The sequence below is a fragment of the Terrapene carolina genome, unplaced genomic scaffold (assembly GCF_002925995.2).
Source record: "Terrapene carolina triunguis isolate 2854851 unplaced genomic scaffold, T_m_triunguis-2.0 Scaffold18, whole genome shotgun sequence".
Taxonomy (NCBI): domain Eukaryota; kingdom Metazoa; phylum Chordata; order Testudines; family Emydidae; genus Terrapene; species Terrapene triunguis.
In genome coordinates, this window is record NW_020664369.1 from 2,865,669 (window position 1) to 2,880,415 (window position 14,747).

General features: G+C 40.6%; 1 protein-coding gene across 2 annotated transcripts in view; it reads left to right on the top strand.

Annotated features, from left to right (window-relative positions):
- The window catches only part of LOC113405086 (ecto-NOX disulfide-thiol exchanger 1), a 487,391-nt gene that overhangs the window by 136,562 nt on the left and 336,082 nt on the right, over positions 1-14,747 (top strand). For both annotated transcript variants that reach the window (XM_026654602.1, XM_026654624.1), the window contains one exon: positions 4,888-4,965. The gene's annotated coding sequence lies outside the window, so the exon portion shown is untranslated. The remainder of the gene's footprint in view (positions 1-4,887; positions 4,966-14,747) is intronic.

The following is a 14,747-nucleotide window of genomic DNA, read 5'->3' on the forward strand; positions in this document are numbered from 1 at the left end:
GACGCTATTTTTAACTCTAAAAACCGGACATGTCTGGGGGAATCCGGACGAATGGTAACCCTAGTGTGCAGTAACTTGTGTGCAAAATTTTTTAGGCCTGTTTTTTGTGCACACAAATGATAGACTGCACATGCACAAAAATGAGTGCTTGCACAAATTGAACATGAGTAAAATACAGAAATGTTTTGTATGTGGTTGCACAAAAACTGTGCATGTACATGATTTGTATAGACAAAATTATACTTGCACAAAAGGAAGCCATTAGCCACATGTCTACACTGGAATAAAATACCTGAGGCACAGCTGTGACTGGCTCGGGTCAGCTGACTTGGGCTCGTGGGGCTCAAGATGTTTGCGCTCGGGCTGGAACCCAGACTCTGGGATCTCACAGCACAGGGTCCAAGAGCTTGGGCTCCTGCCTGAGCCCTTCTACACAGCAATTTTACAGCACAGCCCAAGCACTGTGAGCCCAAGTTAGCTCACTGGGGCCAGCCACATGTGTTTAATTGCTGTGTATATGTACCCTAGAAGGCCCCTTTGAAAATATAGCTCTAAAATCTTTTTGATGTTTTTTTTTTTTTTACCTGACATTTTCTTTGAAACTAGTGATAAGAACTTCCAATGGGTTCCCAAAGGCCAGGATGGCATGGCAGGGTTGAATCTGAAATCAAACAGTGAAGGTTTTAGGATCCTAATAATACCGAGGTTTCATAAAGTCTCCATAAGACTGACTCCTGGATAAAGAATAGCTTGTTAAACTGAAGCAAGTTGGTGAAGGTGCAAAGGAAGTGTTTGGAAGAATAATGTTGCGTGATCTTGTAGTCTCCTCCATGGAGGGTTAGTGCAAGCAGGCAGAGTCCCTAGAGTGATGACATTGGCATGAGCTCAGTAACAACAGATATGTATTTATTACTGGAAGGGTGGACAGAGTCAGCTCCCCTCCTGCTGCCGCTGACTCCAAAAACATTTTCAATTCCCTTGGACAGGAAGCACCTTCCTTTTAGGGCTTGTCTGTGGATGTATCGCACATGCAGAGCCAGCCAGCATAATAACTCGGTTTCAATAATGACCCCTCCTTCCAGTGAAGGCCTATGCGCTCTTATTTTATGATGGTGTGAAGTCTCAGAATTCTTCTGATGTCTTTGCTGTTTCTGCATTTCCAAAGAACCAGAAACACCTTTTTCCATCTCAGGCTGGACAGGAGGCTACATACCTGTTGGGTATGGACCCTGTCACTGTGATCTGCACATGCACTACTTGAACCTGGAAGGAATACAATACACTATACCTGGTAATGAAAGTGGAGCCCATGAAGAAGCTTCAATTGATCTAATGCAGAGCAGCTTATCTACTGAGGGCTCGTCAATACTTAAAACACTACAACGGCACAGCTACACCACTATAGTACTTCAGCGCAGATGCTACCTACACGGATTGGAGGGATTCTTACATCTGTCTCTGCTGAGAAGCAGTAGCTACGTGACTATTGATGAAAGAATTCTTCCGTCAACCTAGCTCTGTCTACACTTGGACTTAGGTTGGCTTAACTGTGCCACTCAAGCATCTGGATTTTTCACACCCCGACCAATGAAGTTAAACCAACCTAATTTTCTAGTGTAGACCAGGCCTAAGTACCACAGGTTAATAGGAACGTTTCCCTCTGGAGCTTTGCTCGATGCATTATCTCCCAGTCCAATAATGAATGCAATTCATGTCCTGTTTTCATTCATCTGAGCCCTAAATGATGTAGGCCCTGGCTCTCTAAAGGATTACTTCTCTCTCTCTTCATGAACAAGAAAAATAGGTACCATCAATGGGTTAAGTTTGCAGGGCCAAGTACAAGCCTTTCTCTGTGGCATATGCTTGGCTTCAGAATCCTGTTCAACAAGAAGTCAGATTGAGCCCAGGTCGTAGCCTCTTACAGCTAAGTACCTGTAGGCAAAAGTCTTCTCATAACAACAGTGTAAAAACGGCCGGCAAACTGGAAATGAGTAGACAGAAAAACTAGAAGATATGCATATGTACCGTTTATTTAAAAGGATGTCCTCCCTGAGGATTCCTGTTAACTCTTACTAATTTCCTACTTTTTTTCCTAGTACAAATCAACATACAATAGGTTTCATGCACCAAATGTTGGGTAATAACATGAGGAAAACATGTTTCTAAAACTAAGCTAGATATTTATTAAAATAACTATTTAAAGAGATGCTGCAACTTCAGCTACCATTCAAGCTATGTACATACAGACTCACTTCCTGGTTCCTCCTCCAAACACTTCCCTCCTGCAACCTATGCGCTTGCCTCCAGGTTTCACGCAGTTTGATACACTGAATATTGGTGGTCAAGTGGGGTGAAAAATTTATTTGAAGCATATGACAGAACTTCCTCTTGGATTTAGATAGAAAATTGTGTTTCATAACATGCTTGATTTCTTGCCAGCGATTGATTGGGTCATGTTCTACTTTCAATTATGGTGACATAACTCTGGAGAAACACTGTTGTAGTCAGTGGATTTACACCTGTTTTGTCTCATTCAGACATCTTTGTAACCTTTCTCATTGTCACCTCTCTGAGGACTCTCCCATGTGACCTCTGCTTTTTCCACCAACACAACTCATAAATTATTATGTTTTTAAATAGCACTTAGGCTGTCGTAGCTGCCGCTAGCCTTGAAGATTTGTAGTGTACCCTGTAATTTTGAGAGGAAAAAAATTGGTTAAGTGACAGAAGAAATATTGCACTGCAAGATAAAACTACTTTTGTATTTCATTTTCTGTTCAAATCATTCATATCCCTGTCAGTAACCTCATTAGGTCAAAGGCTTGAGGCAGAGTCTGGGCATAACATTTTTGGTCATAGTGATCCATTCTTCAGCATCCGAGTATCTGCAAATATCTGTAATTTCAAAATTGAAATGAATGTTGTATTTATTCTGCAGGCAAATATTATAAATACAATGTGTTACTGAAGTTTACATTCCTCTGGAATTCGTAATTAACTGGCAACTTTTGGCAATTCAAACACACATGACTTGACGCTTGTTATGCTTGACATATTAATGAATCTGATAGTGCCAAGGCAGTTTCTTAGGATGCCATCCTTCTGTCTGTGAAGCAAATCCTACATTTTCAGAACTTATAGGAAATTCTATAAGCCAAGTAGTTGAAATAATAAAGAAAAATTAATCAGGCACATGTTAAATGTGAACCATGGAACGAAGCATCTGCAGCACTCAGTGGATGTCTGGATAACATACTTGCAGTGTTATTTTGCCAGCTTTCGTCTGGAGTGGTTCATCAGAACAGAACAGATGCTAGTGTGAAATAGGTCATTAAAGCAGCAGGGCATTAGAACAGAGACATTTCTTTTTTCTTGCAGCAACAGCTATTCCTTTTTTATTCACACCAATTATGAAAATGTTAGCCAAATCTGAAATATGAATGCATGTATTGTGACAAACTAATACTTTTAAAGGGCATCAAGGTAAAAGCTAACTCAGTGATGAAGCTTCACAAAGCAGTCCTTTTATAATATAGATAAAGGAACCTTCACAATGCTCATGTAGGCTGTTTCTTGTTTTGTTTTCTGTTTTTATGTTTTAGTATAGATGTTACTGAATGCCTTCTTGGTGGCAAATGCCCAGACGCAGAGATGCTAATTCTCATGAGTTTCATCAGTCATTTCAAAGGAGAGGTCACACAGATAAGAAAAATGAACAGTACGCAGTATGTGAAGCAGTGACATTCAATGAGTCCTTGTCACTAGCAGCCATTAGCATGCAAGCCTGCTGTTATGTTTCAGTGCTTTATGTGCTTTTCTTGACCAGGCAGGGAGCCTTGGAGCACTGTAGCAGTTAATACCAAACAAGTTATTGTTTCTTTCTTGAATGCCTTATATTTTTAGTACCATTGAGATGCTTCTTTGTCCCCTGTGCATCTAAAATTTTAAAGAGAATCAAAGAATGCATAATTTATATCTTTCCCAGAGGTAATGCAGTGACTCAGTGATATCTGTGGAGAGGATTTTAAATTTCATGTCTTATGCAAGAGGTGATTTTTATATGAAAATTGTAAGAATTGGCCTCGGGGATACCCAGATAATTATCCTTACAACAGTGGGTATGGATTCCAGGGGGATTGTAGCTGAAAGCTATAGTGTATTAGATTTACCCTTGTGTATCATAGTTGCTATAATGGAAAACATAGCAACTGATGCATCTTGGGAAATAGAATTTGTATTTTGACTCTGAATAGCATACACTGGAAATATGAAAAGGCAGGTTTTCCATGATTGTGTTGAAGAATTCATAAAAGGCTTAGGCATTTGTTTATCACTGAAATTCTTTGTCAGTTAAAAGAAAAAAATTGTTTACTGATGTAGGGCAGGACCCATCACTACATCCTTTATCATGTAGCACATGTAGACTATTTCTGGTTTCATTGAACTAAAAGCCTGGAAGTGCCATGGCTAGAAATAAATGTCTGCTGCTTTGATATGCTATATATTTGAAAATGCACTTTAAGGTCTGTATTATAGACATTTCAAAGAGAATATCAATTGGTGCAGCATTCTTATCGTTTACAATCCAGTTGCAATAAATCCATTGCAGTTTTATCAAAACTGTTTTCAATAGTGTTTTTTAAAATAATTTAACGTTATTTTGCATTCTTCTTTTTCTGAATTATAGTAAATAAACCCCTCTGAGCTTGGACTTTCCAATATTTAAATAATTGTAATGATCTTGCTGCTTCCATAGTTTAAGATATTTAATAACCTCTACACCAATGCTAGAGTCAGCTTTTTAGCATTTAGTTCCTGAAGAAACAATGATTTTTTTTTTCTCTTCTGGAGGTCATTGTTTTTAACTTTTGTTTCTTGATCTTATAGGATTGGCCATGAGAATTTTTAATCTTCCTTCAGAAGTACGCTAATGGGTCTGCTGATAAGCAATCTGCTTTTGTAAAGGTCTGTAATTTATATTGAATCCCTGATTATTTCAGCATATACATTACTGCATTGATTAGTATACTATCTGCTTATTACTTTTAGAGCATTGATATATTTGAAGTAAAAAGTTATAATTTTATTCTGGGGGGGGCTAGGTTTTGAGGGAGAGATGGAATTATTTTTATTTCTTGCAAAATTGTTAGGTTATAATTCCATTCTGTTACACTGGTGTAAATCTGGAGTAACTCCATGCATTTCCCATTTCAATGGAGTTACTCCAGATTTACACTACTGTACTTGAAAAAAGAATTTGGTGTCTAAGTAACTTGACCAGACAATTGTGTCTTGTAGTACGTGGCAAAACCACATTATCTTAAAAGTCATTGTAGTTTATTGCTTGCGCCTGCCATTCCTGTGGTTAACTTGTGAGTAGTTTTGCAACTAACACTGCAGATGGTGCCAGGAATAGAAGAACGGGAGTTGGCAGAGAGTCAGTTGAACTGTTTAAGCTTTTGGGCCATAAGATGAGCTCTGGCTCATGGAATGTTTCACTATATTTTTAAAAAAAGGTTTTGGATATTTTAAGAAACTGTAAAAAAACCAGCTTGTTGCATGTGAATTATGAGAATAATTATGGTTTGAGTCCTGAGATTATAGTGTGGTAAGGGATGGTGAAGGAATCATATATTCTTGTCAGATATAATTGAAGTCTAATAAATATGGTAACCTAAGACCAAAATGATTTAAAGAATAGAAAACACTGTACTGCATCTCAGTATATTTTTAAACGTAGGTAGGCATTCTTACAGTGCTACGTTTTCTATAGATATTTGGTGGGAGAAGTTAATAGAAATCAACCTATCAAGCTGCTTACATGACTGCGATCACTACAGTACCTGAGCACCATAGACTTCAATGGAAGTTGTATTGAACCTAATAACCATTTCTAAAGTGAATATTTACATCCAAAATATGCCCTATTTATTGTGTGTTTATTTTGGGATGGATGTTTAAAGGTATTTAGGTGCCTAAATACCTTTAAACAGGAGTGCCGCCAGCTTTTCCGCCGCCCTAGGCGGCGGAAGGTCCCGCCCCAAAATGCCGCCCCCCCGCAGAGGCGGCGGAAGGTCCCGCCATGGAAATACTGCCGCGGTCGCTGCCCCCCTAGGTCGCCTAATGGGTTGCCTAATGGGTTGCGCCGGCCCTGCCTTTAAACATCTGACTGAGCTTGAGACAGCACTCTTTGTATAGTCAATTTCACTGTTTCCTATGTATATAATTATGTAGTTACAGAGGGAAATTTGCTTGTAAACACAAATGTTAGCAGGGGGACTTGGGCAGGTGTAATACCTGAATCTACTTTTAATTCATTTTTTAAAATTGACTACATTTCAAGTTGAGTGTTGTTTTAAGAGGGCTTCAGATCTGAACCACCTCTAAGGCAGTTTGGATCCAGATCTGAACTTCACACAGCTTTTACATCTATAATGGAATGAATAAAAATCCCAGATCTGGCCCCTTTGAAACTGAATAGATATAAAATTCATTGTGTCATTGTGTAATGGAAAGCTACATATTCTGAATTTGGACTACTCAGAGTTAGAGAAAATTGCATAACCATCAATGATTCATGTCACTCTCAGGCTTTACAAATTCTTTGCTTCTTTCTTGCAAGCTGTGATCATGATATTCCTTGGGGCAAAACTTGTGTTTTTGTTTTTGAGGAGAGGGAAAAAAAAGGGCAGACACTGAAAAGGATTCAATATAAAGGGAGAAAACTTGCTGTTACTGTTGGCATTTGGAATGTAAATCCTTTACTATTAACTGTGATTTTTATAAAATCTGGCATTCTAGACTTGCCTAGGAGTGACTTTGGGTCATGGTTCACTAAAGTCTTCTAAGAATTATGGCTGAATCTGTTTAACAAAGTGGTTGGGATTGTATATTCTTTTACCTGTGTGTCTGAAACATTTGACACAAATTGAGGCAATAACTATTGTGCAGATGGGGCAAGATTAGTCCTTTGTTTAAAGACACATTTTAAGGAGGGAAGAGCTCTTAGGTTCATTGTTCACAAGTCTGATTCTTGAAAAATAATGGTTTATGATTTATATATAAATTAGGACTATTTAGATTAGAGAGTGGACAAATAAGAAATGAGATGATATACATATATTAAAATCATAAGTGGCATAGAGAAAGTGGTTTGGGTACGCCTATCTACACCTTTCTTATAATTCAAGAACAAGGGACAATGAATGACATTAAAAGGCAAGATGTTTAAACTAAAAAAGAAATACATTTGTACACAATTATTGAGGCAAAGTGTTTAGTAGGATCTTGAAAAGGGTTAGACATTTATGTGAATGAGTATCAGCCACAGTTACATTATCTACACTAAACATTTATAAGGCATATCAACCTACATACTTTAGGACATAAGTCAATCACCAACTGCCTAGATTCAGGAAGAAGCTTCTGTAATATCCATGTTGTTGTATAATTGTCCATTACGGGGGTTATACACCACCTTCTGGTACTGCCTGTGGTGGGAGTGAGGATGCTCCACTGCATGTACCATTGATCTGATCCAGCATGACAGTTCCTGTCTTTTATGTTTTGTTGCACACTTTTTGTATTTTTTTTCCTACAACTATTTTCCCTCTTTCTGCACAGGTTGTTTTTTTTTTTTTTTTCGTTTTTTTTTTTTTTTTTTTTTTTCCCTTTTTTTTTCCTGGTTTTTTTTTTTTTGCATTCCGTATTTTTATTTCTTGCTTGTGATGCCTCTCACATTCTTCCTCTAAGCCTCTTTTCACTTTCTCTTCTAGATTTTTTTTCCCAGTTTGCTATTTATTTGCTGTTGGAATTTCCTAATTCCTCTATCGGTGTTTATCTGCAGAAGACACATCTACCCAACAGTCCTTCTGTGGACATTCTAAACTCTACCCATGATATTCCTATGGCAAAACATGTTTCGATTTTAGGGGAGAAAAAAATATAAACATTGAAAACAATACAGACTAAAGAAAGGAAACTCATTACTGTGCTGGAATAGGAAAATCTTTTGAATGCACTTTTCCCCCCCATCTCTGAGTTGCGTTTCCCTCTCCCTCACTTCCTCTTGTTCTATAGCTTTCTGCCTTTATCTCATTGCTTTCTCTTGGTTTTTCATTCTGAATATGCTGAGATTGACTATAATCCTGCTTCAAAATAGACCATTGAGTCTAGTGATTACCACTTGGTTGTTGGTGAACTCAGAACGGATTTAGGAGCAGCAGGCTTTCTCTAATATAATGAGATGCAAGCACAAAAATACCAATTTCACAAAGGTCGGGGAGGGCAATTTTCCTACAATGAGTGTAAGCATGGCAACCCACTACCTTCGATCTTCCTTTCAGAGCCATGCATATATCTAGTATGCCCTTCTGCTCTCATACATTTGGAAATATAGACCGTTAAAAAACAGGGTTTGTGTACATCACAGCTTTAAACGGAGATCTTCAGGGTCACCAACCTCTCTTCCTTCACCGGTAGCTGCAGGGATTTTCGGGACGGCTGCTCACAGCTCAGTGCTCCCGCTAGAGGCTGCAGGAATGATGGAATGGCTACTCATGCAGGATGTTAGTAACTTTGCAAATATGAAGCAGGGGAAAGTAATGCATTAAACAGAGAGGAGTGGAGGGAAACAGGAAGAATTTGCAAATTCTTCCATCAACCTACCCACGTCTACATCAGGGGTTATGCTGACCTAACTGCAGTGCTCAGGGTATGACATTGTTCATAGCCATGAGTGACATAGCTAGGCCAATCTAATTTTTAACTATAGATCAGGCCTATGATGCGAATTGTTCTAGAATCGGATTCCTCATTGATCACACCTGGTGATCAGTCCCCTCCCATTTCAAAGGTGGCTGTTGGTTCAAACACCTTAGCCAATCTCAGCTATCATGGTATCACAGAAGAAAGGCGGTCTCTAAAGTAGGTTGGATAAAAGCCATCAGTGCTCACACACCACATTGAGGAGCCTATATAAGAACCAAGATAGAGAACTACCCCTGCCAGGATATAGAAGCCAGTGCAGTTTTAGTAGCCCAGGTATGTGTTCTCTGTGAGCAATGCTGCTAAGTAAGCAGTCAGATGCATTCCACACCAGCTAAAGTTTCACAATGATTTTATTTATTTTCATTTTGTTAATAAAAAGGATGCCTCAACAAGGCATCTGGTGCCCTGCCAATTATAGCTTAAACCCAACAGCATTAAAACAATCAGACAGGAACCTGGTTAGGCAACCACCTACCAAAAAAGCTCCTTCCCACAACCCCTTCATTGTTCCAGGTTCATAGCCTTAACCTTTTCCAAACCCCCTATCACATAGATGACTTTTGCAATGTGCCCAGGCAGTCACTGAATTCAGCTTAGTTAGGATGAAGGTGGAGAGCAAGTTCCATATCTGCTGATGCAGATGCTGAGCCCTTGCAAAGAACCCCCTTCCAGCAGTCATCTTTGATAATGAGGAGGGTCCAGCTCAAACATCTGTGCTGACTGCAGCTGTGGTAGTATGGCACAGGGAGAAGGATGCTCTCACATGGGCAGGTTCATAGCCATTTAGGGCATTATAGATCATTACCAAAACCTTAAACTCCCTCCCAGAGTTGAATAGGCTCACTAAGCAAGCAGTTGCATTCCACACTAGCCTCAATGTCCAAATGGTTTTAAGGTGTAACCCTATGTAGAGAGCATTGCAAAAGTCTCTATATAAAGAGTAGCAAGGTCTACATTCAAGTCAAAATGTGAACCTCCTGGCCAGATGCTCATGGTGAAAAGCTGCTTTAATATGATTGTCAGTAGTAGCCAGGGATCTAGAATCAGCCCCAAGTTTAAAACCCTGGTGACTAATGGTTGAAATACTGTGACGGATTGGATCACAGAAACCTCCTTGGGACCACCACCTGGTGTGCTGAGACTACCCCGAGCACGTTTTCCCTGGCAGCTTGGGACTTCAGTGCCTTGCCTGGTTTGAGCCAGACACACGAGCCTGCTACAAACACACACCCAGGTCTGAACTCCGTCCCCCAAAAGTTGGAGGCTTAACTGAAAACAGCTTAAGAAGTGTTCCTGTCTCCAACACCCAGATGTCCAGTTCCCAATAGGGTCCAAACCCCAAATAAATCTGTTTTACCCTGTATAAAGCTTATACAGGATAAACAAATTGTTCGCCCTCTATAACACTGATAGAGAGAAATGCACAGCTCTTTGCCCCCCTCCCCCGCAGGTATTAATGCTTACTCTGGGTTAATTAATAAGTAAAAAGTGATTTTATTAAATACAAAAGGTAGGATTTAAGTGGTTCCAAGGCTAGATCTACACTACCCGCCTGAATCGGTGGGTAGAAATCGATCTCTCGGGGATCGAATTATCGCGTCTCGTCGGGACGCAACAATTGATCCCCGAATCGACGCTCTTACTCCAGCTCCGATACATCGAATTCAGCTACGCTATTCGCGTAGCTGAATTTGCGTATCTTAAATCGACCCCCCCCCTGTAGTGAAGACTTGCCCCAAGTAATAACAGACAGAACAAAGTGAATTACCAAGCAAAATAAAATAAAACATGCAAGTCTAAACCTAATACAGTAGGAAAGTGATTACAGATGAAATCTCACCCTCAGAGATGTTCCAGTAAGCTTCTTTTACAGTCTAGCCTCCTTCTAGTCTGAGTCGAGCAATCACTCACACCCCTATGGTTACTGTCCTTTGTTCCAGTTTCTTTCAGGTATTCTTTGGGGTGGAGAGGCGATCTCTTGAGCCAGCTGAAGACAAAATGGAGGGGTTTCCAGGGGCTTAAATAGACTCTCTTGTGGGTGGTTCCCCTCCCACCCCCATGTAGAATCCCAGCTACAAGATGGAGTTTTGGAGTCACATGGGCAAGTCACATGTCCATGCATGACTCAGAACTTTACAGGAGGCAGCCATTGTTCACATGCTACCTTGAACATCCTCAGGTAGACTTCTTATGTGGATTGGAGTCTTCCAAGATCCATTGTCCATTAAGTGTTTCTTGATTTGGCACTTAACTTGCAAATTCCTTTCTAAAGAAGCTGCCCAAATGCCTTACTAAGGCTACTTAAAAATCAAACAAGTACACAGCCAATATTCAGAACTTCGAATACAAAAATGATACATGCATACAAATAGGATGAATATATTCAGTAGATCATAACCTTTGCAGAGATATGTTACATGGCATATGTAGCTGTAGCACGGCAACGACTCACCAGTGTGACGCCTCCTGATGGCTGTCCAGGGAATTAGCTTTTCCAGCAGTGGAGTGCCCTCTGCTGGCCAGTAACCCATGTGCCTCAGGCCCCCCTAGCAGTACCCCCACTTTCTGGGTCTCCCCACCCAGGGGAACCCCCAACCCTCTATCCCCACCTTCCCTCAGTGGCTACTGCCAGTCATCGTCTAGCCCCCGCTCACTGGGGCAGACTGCAGTCTATAAACCACTAATCATCGGCAAGGGGTTTTTGGACCTGCTGTCTTTCCTAACCTTGGGCTGCACCTCTGCAACCCCAGTACCTGCTTTGGGCCTTTAGCCAGGCCTGCAGCCTGGGGAATTGCCAGGCTGGAGCTCCCCAGCTCCTCTGCCTTTCCCCAGTCCTGCTCTACCTCAGGCACCCTGCTCAGCTCCCAGGCAGCCAAGTCCTCCTCTCCACTGCTAGAGAGAGACTGCCTGAGCTGCTGCCTCACAGCCCTTTTATAGGGCCAGCTGTGGCCTGATTGGGGCGTGGCTCCAGCTGTGGCTGCTTCCCCAATCAGCCTAACCTATTGGCTCCCAGGGGCAGCCCTTTCCCAGGGCTGGTTTAACCCCTCCCGGGTCAGAGCAGGGTAACCGCCCCGCTACAGTAGCATAAAACATATTCCAGTTATGTCATATTTACATTCATACGCATATTTCTATAAAGCATTATGGGGTGCAACGTCACAACTCCCTCAACCAAAGGAACTGATATTGCCTTCGCCATCTCTCACTGCTTCCTCCAAGCCACCATCATCATCATATCAGTTTCCTGAGGATGGAGCTTCTTCCAGCTCATTCTCATCTAGGCTCCAGTCTGAGCTAGTTTCCAACTGAGGCCCTGAACCACATCATCTGATTGTGTCGAAATAGAGACATAGAGGTGGCTGTCATCAGCATATTGAAAACACCACACCTAATGCCTCATAACAGTCCCACATATATGCTTTGAACAGGAAGGGTGACAGAATGGCACTGTACAGCACCCTGCTCACTTTTTGGGACGTGAAGCAACTATCCTCAGCTACCCATCAGTTCTCTTTGAGAGAAAAGAATGGAGCCCACTGATAAGCAGCCGTGTCCACTTTCTCCAGGGTCCTCTGGTGAGTCAACAACGCCTATTGATCAATGGTATCGAAGACAACTGATGATCCAATAATACCAGCATTCACATTTGGTCTTCATCCATCGTCAGGGGGAAATCATCAACCAACTGAATGAATTCAGTTTCTGCACCGAACCAGAAGTTTTCAGAGCTAGCTCTAGCTAGAGCATGCTGCAATAATCCAAAATGAAGGTGAGAAAAGCATGCATTTCTAGGGTGAGTTCAGTATCCGAGAGGAAAGGTTGCAACCTTGCATCCAAGAAGATGAGAAAAAAGCAGTCGTGGTCACTGCTACTCTCTGAAATATCCAAAAGCAGCTGTGGCTCCAATAAGACCCTTGAGTTACAAACGTGAGGAATGAAAGATGGTCTAGGTCCCTCAAAGATAGCAGTGTTATGCAAAATCTTTTCCCCTTTCCTACAAAAAACCCAACCCAACATTGGAAAGTGCAAATCCTTTCTCTTTTGCTATTTATCTAAAAAACGTGAAAAAAAAAAGGTAGATTTAACATTAAAAGTACCATTGAAAGTCACTTTACTGAAGTGGAAGAAGAGAACATTGAGTTTGATGATCCTACAGTAGACACATTTGCAATGCCATTGTCATCATCAAAACTAAGCTGTGATGATAGTTCCAGCAACCCTTTGGCATTAGCTTCATTCAGGAGCAATCTCTGTTCATCCCCAACACTCAAAAAACCTGCAAAGTTCCATCTATGATTATATCATAAAAGAGCCGAAAGACAAAGACTTTGATAAGAAAGTCACAAACTACTTCTAGGTTATCAACAGCTCCTTCAGTGTTGTATAAAATGACCATTTTAAAGAAATGATTGAAGCACATCTCCTGGGATGTACTGCTCCAGACAGATATAGATTCCTGGGATCAGTTATTAGCAGCTACAAGTGGAGATGCAGAAGGGAAAAAGAATGCAGAACTAAAAAGAATCCATATCAGCATTTACTGCAAGATGGTTGGTTGTATGGGAAAAACAATCCAAGCATTCAGGGAATAATGAGTTCCTACTTAATGCTATTGATTCTACATCTGACCACATAATATAGTGTCCAAGATGTCTTATAAGAATACTGTGAGAAGTGAGACAAGACAGTTTGGCTCAGACACAAAAATAAAATAAAAAAGATAGGAGAATGTCTCATGTGCAGTCACCCTAAAATTCACCTGTATGGGTATTCAGCACACTATTAAAAATTCACTGAGAAAATCATAATGCATAGCACCCTGAAAGTATGTGAAAAAGGGGGATTGGTGACACCAGTTTCCGAATTACACGATGTAATTCTCAGAAAGATTGTGTCTTTATATTTACATCCATCTAGCATAAGGACGTTGAAATTTTGCACTGAGTAGGAGAGAAGTTTGACTGAAACACAACATACAATGTATAGAGCCAGGACTGCACAAAAGTGCATTAAACTTACGAGAGCCATTAAAGAGGGACCTGATAGATAACAGGCTGATGACACTATTGTCACAGTCTCCGTGGAAATCTGGCTTGATGTAATTAATAAAGAACTTAAGTTTGGAACTAAAGGCACACTTATTCTGAGAGGCCATGGAACCTTTCAATTTCTTAGCTAATAAGATTGATTCCAAACACAAAGGTCCTAAGTTGAATCCAGTAGAGGGGAGAAGATGAAACATGGCTGCTTATTCATAAACTTGAGTATTGGTATTCTTGTGTTTTTAATTACAGAATTGCAGCCTTTTCATTTTGGGAAGAAAAATGTGTTCCTTTTATATTTGAGGGATAAATATGCTTACAAAGTGCATTGCACTGTTTGGTCTCTTTCATTTAGTGAAACCTTTCATGAGTTTGGCTTTTATTTTGGAGAGGGACTGTTCTTCTCCACACTCACTTGTGGGCTTTTTGTGGGGAGGGGGAGTTGGGGAAAATTACAGCAGCCTTGCAAGAAAGGGTTTCAGACATAAACTCTGTTTGTTCTAGTTGTTTTCCATGGCCTGTCAGCATTATCTGTCTCTTATCCTGGGTGAGGTTCTGCAGACCAGTTGCTATCAAGTTTTCCTCTCCACCAGACATAAGGAAAGCCAATCAAATGAATTATCTGGGTTCAGTGAAATAGAGACATAGAGCTGGATGTCTTCTGTATGCAGAAAGAAGCACAGTCTGCACTGCTTCAGTATTTCCCTAATAAGATGCTCATATTTACGTAGAACAGGGTCTTCTCAGAGGAAAAAAAGAGAAAAACCAAATGAGTACTGCAATGTCTATATCTCCTACAATCTGCAGCCATGTCAACAGTACCTTGAAGTTAGTGGTGTCAAAGACAGAAGAGCGTCTACACGGACAGTCAGACTAGTACATTCAAAAGCATCTATCTGCCTTAGGAGCACAATTCTTATTGAAAGTTTTGAAAAT